Consider the following 4,468-nt stretch of genomic DNA (forward strand, 5'->3'; position numbering starts at 1 on the left):
GTTTTATACATACTTTATGTCATATTTATGCATTTTCCGGCACTAACCTATTAACGAGATGCCGAAGAGCTAGTTGCTGTTTTCTGCTGTTTTTGGTTTCAGAAATCCTAGTAAGGAAATATTCTCGGAATTGGACGAAATCAACGCCCAGGGGCCTTTTTTTCCACGAAGCTTCCAGAACACCGAAAGGGAACCGAAGTGGGGCGACGAGGCGCCGCCACACTAGGGCGGCGCGACCCAGGGGGGCCGCGCGGCCCTAGTGTGTGGCCCCCTCGTCAGCCCTCCGACTCCGCCCTTCCGCCTACTTAAAGTCTTCGTCGCGAATACCCCAATACCGAGAGCCACGATACGGAAAACCTTCCAGAGACGCCGCCGCCGCCAATCCCATCTCGGGGGATTCAGGAGATCGCCTCCGGCACCCTGCCGGAGAGGGGAATCATCTCCCGGAGGACTCTTCACCGCCATGGTCGCCTCCGGAGTGATGTGTGAGTAGTTCACCCCCGGACTATGGGTCCATAGCAGTAGCTAGATGGTCGTCTTCTCCTAATTGTGCTATCATTGTTGGATCTTGTGAGCTGCCTAACATGATCAAGATCATCTATTTGTAATGCTACATGTTGCGTTTGTTGGGATCCGATGAATATGGAATACTATGCTATGTTGATTATCAATCTATCTATGTGTTGTTTATGATCTTGCATGCTCTCCGTTATTAGTAGAGGCTCTGGCCAAGTTTTTACTTGTAACTCCAAGAGGGAGTATTTATGCTCGATAGTGGGTTCATGCCTCCATTAAATCTGGGACAGTGACAGAAAGTTCTAAGGTTGTGGATGTGCTGTTGCCACTAGGGATAAAACATCAATGCTATGTCTAAGGATGTATTTGTTGATTACATTACTCACCATACTTAATGCAATTGTCTGTTGTTTGCAACTTAATACTGGAGGGGGTTCGGATGATAACCTGAAGGTGGACTTTTTAGGCATAGATGCATGCTGGATAGCGGTCTATGTACTTTGTCGTAATGCCCAATTAAATCTCACACTACTCGTCATAACATGTATGTGCATGGTCATGCCCTCTTTATTTGTCAATTGCCCAACTGTAATTTGTTCACCCAACATGCTATTTATCTTATGGGAGAGACACCACTAGTGAACCGTGGACCCCGGTCCATTCTTTACATCGAATATAATTTACTGCAATACTCGTTCTACTGTTTTCTGCAAACATCATTATCCACACTATACATCTAATCCTTTGTTACAACAAGCCGGTGAGATTGACAACCTCACTGTTAAGTTGGGGCAAAGTATCTTGGTTGTGTTGTGCAGGTTCCACGTTGGCGCCGGAATCCCTGGTGTTGCGCCGCACTATACTCCGCCGCCATCAACCTTCAACGTGCTTCTTGACTCCTACTGGTTCGATAACCTTGGTTTCTTACTGAGGGAAAAACTTGCCGCTGTACGCATCATACCTTCCTCTTGGGGTTCCCAACGGACGTGTGCTTTACCGTCACAAGCAGCACCCCCCTTGGGCCGCGCCGCCCTAGTGTGGCGGCGCTTCGTCGCCCCACTTCGTTTCCCTTTCGGTGTTCTGGAAGCTTCGTGGAAAAATAGGCCACTGGGCGTTGATTTCGTCCAATTTCGAGAATATTTCCTTACTAGGATTTCTGAAACCAAAACAGCAATGACAAAGAATCGGCTCTTCGGCATCTCGTTAATAGGTTAGTGCCGGAAAATGCATAAATATGACATAAAGTATGTATAAAACATGTGTGTATCATCATAAAACAAGCATGGAACATAAGAAATTATCGATACGTTGGAGACGTATCACGTATCATACTCGGTCTGTTCGACGGTGCCTCCGGCATGTCGAATGCTCGGCTGACAACATCGTCGTGACGGCTGCAACCAAGACGCCTAAGCCCTTTAATGACAGTATTAAAAATACGTTTTACCATGGATTTTCCCTCCGAACTATCCATGTTGTGCAACTGCAAAGTGTTCTGGGCATCCTCTACGATCTGCCTAAACTCGTCAATCTGAATGAAATAAAAAAATTAATATTGCCTATGAACACAAGTTTTTTAAATTATATTTATATAGAAAGTACCGAAGTGTCACGGTGGTAAGCTGAGGCCCATGTGAGATGTGCCGGACTCGATGGTGGGGGACCGGTGAGCAGAGTCCGTGTGCTAGCGCGGTACCATTCATTATATGCTGCCAATATCTCACCGTGGTACCGTCTGCATTAATGATAAATTATGTTAGCACGTACATGATGATAAGATGAATTAAAATATATAATTACCTATTTTCGCGTATTCCATCGGACTCAGCTTCATCAATCCATTTCGTAATCCATGTTTGATTACGCTAACTCCAGTCGAAACAACTCATGCCTTTATTATCTTGTCTACAATACAATAAGTTTCGTTAAATAATGAAATATAGTAATACAAATGGAATTCATTGTTTCTATTAGAGTGAGTGTACTTACGTATGAACATCATCAACAATTCGTCTTGGTGATGGTGAGGGAACATGCTGATGCAGACCAAACTGCCGCATGACACGCTCTAGGTTGTATGGCTCAACCATCCAAATAAACAGTAGGTTGCATCGTGTGAACCACAACCGTCTGTCTCGCAGCATATCTGGTAGTGGTTTAACAAGACCCCAGACAATGTACATGTCATGTTCCGTAAATGGGTCCCATTTAACCATGGTCTCCTGCAGCTCCTCAAACCTCAGTCGTCCAAGTACTAGAATAAGAGACCGGGGCCAAAGGATTACCCTTGATTGGCAAACAAGTGATCATGGAAACATCTCTGAGCGTAGGTGTCAGCTCCCCACAACTTAAGTGGAAGGTGTGGGTTTCAGGTCTCCAACGATCAACAAGGGCCGATAGAAGAGATGGGTCTAACGTGAACTTCTCCCTGCTTGATGTCAGCTTAGAAAATGGCAGAAGTCCATGGGCCCTGAGATGTTCCTCATAAACATTGTTAACAAGAAACCTGTTCTTAATGGTTCGTACCCTAAAGGTCGGAGGTGGGTTTGAGTGGGTATCCGGGTTCAACCAGAGGTGGCAACGGTGTCCGGCATCGCAGGATCTTCGCAAAAGGTCTGGCAACTCCGACGTCATAACCTGCATCCATCGATGGTATAATCATACATTAATACATTAATCAGACTAAAAAATAATTTAAATATGTATGCATGCAGCGATGCGATAACCATACAATAATACATTAATACATGTCTCTTTATTACAGCACGCCAGACATACAAATATTTGAAAACAAAAAAATTACATCACGCAGGGTTATTGCTGGTGCGGTAAGGGCATTCCCTTCGCTCATGAACGGGGCATCTGCAAAGGCGACAACGGCGAGGTTCTCCTGCCTGGCTATGATCCATGTCATTCCTGTGACGTCGAGATTGGCGTCGTCCCCTCGCGGTTCTCTTCAATGTTGGGTCCAGAACCCATTTGGTAGTTCTTTCTGGAAACTCGTACCTATAGTGCCGTCGAGTCCCCAGCTCCAGAACTCACCGTTCCAAGTTCCGAGTAGGTTCTGGATGTTGAAGTAGGGAGATATTTAGTTCTCCACGCTGATGTTCTGCGCTGCTGCCGCTCTCAGGACATGACTACATGGGTATCCTAAAAGTTTGGGCTTGTTGCAAGTGCATTCACACGTGATGGGGCCGAGTTGAACAGCTTGCTTTCTCGATCCTCTATGGTGGCCTCTCACAGACTTGGCTCGTACGTGGATTTCCCACTTATTGTTAAGTGCATCAATTTGACGAAACTCATGACTTTTGGATTTTTCAGCTTTCTCATCCAAATGCCGTTGCATCTTTTCAGACCATTGCTTGTTCATCACGTAATGTGTGTTTGCGACCTGCACTCTGTCTGCAAAGTATGACAGAGTCCGGTTCCAAGTTTCAGTAATCCGGGCTGTGATAGGGAGGGCTCGCACGCCTTTCAGCACGCCATTGTAAACCTCTGACATGTTGCTGGTCATTATGCCGTACCGAGCCCCTGAGTCGTGAGCTTGCGCCCACTTACTTAAATCCGGGCAGTTCTGATTTCAGTCCTCCGGCCCCTCCGGTCTTCTCTCGGCGGCAAGGCAGCTTTCTCGATTTCTTTGTTGATTCCAGCCCAAATAGCATTCATCTTCGCTTCTGTCTTCTGCATGCACATCCTCTTAAATAGCTTGAACCAGTCCTTGTTCTTAAACTTTGAGTAAAAATTGGCTGCCAAGTGCCTCATGCACCACCTTGTCTCCAGTTCGGGCCACCCCCAGTCAGGGTCCGATGAATTCTTGATTAATTCGAGAGCGCTCAAAAGGCCTGTGTTGCGATCTGATATGATGCAAACATCAGGCCGATCTCTCAAGACTCCCATCTTCAAGCAGCTGAGGAACCATAACCAGCTATCTTTGTTTTCACTCTCGACAAGT

General features: G+C 46.1%; 1 long non-coding RNA gene across 1 annotated transcript; it reads right to left on the reverse strand.

Moving 5' to 3' along the window:
- Nucleotides 1-1,922: 1,922 nt before the first annotated feature.
- On the reverse strand, nucleotides 1,923-2,407 carry LOC139837520 (uncharacterized). Its single transcript, XR_011754011.1, has 3 exons — nucleotides 2,317-2,407; nucleotides 2,119-2,251; nucleotides 1,923-2,047 (listed from the first exon to the last, which is right to left on the reverse strand). It is a non-coding gene; the product is annotated as an uncharacterized lncRNA (long non-coding RNA).
- Nucleotides 2,408-4,468: the final 2,061 nt, after the last annotated feature.

The sequence above is a fragment of the Lolium perenne genome, chromosome 3 (assembly GCF_019359855.2).
Source record: "Lolium perenne isolate Kyuss_39 chromosome 3, Kyuss_2.0, whole genome shotgun sequence".
NCBI lineage: Eukaryota > Viridiplantae > Streptophyta > Magnoliopsida > Poales > Poaceae > Lolium > Lolium perenne.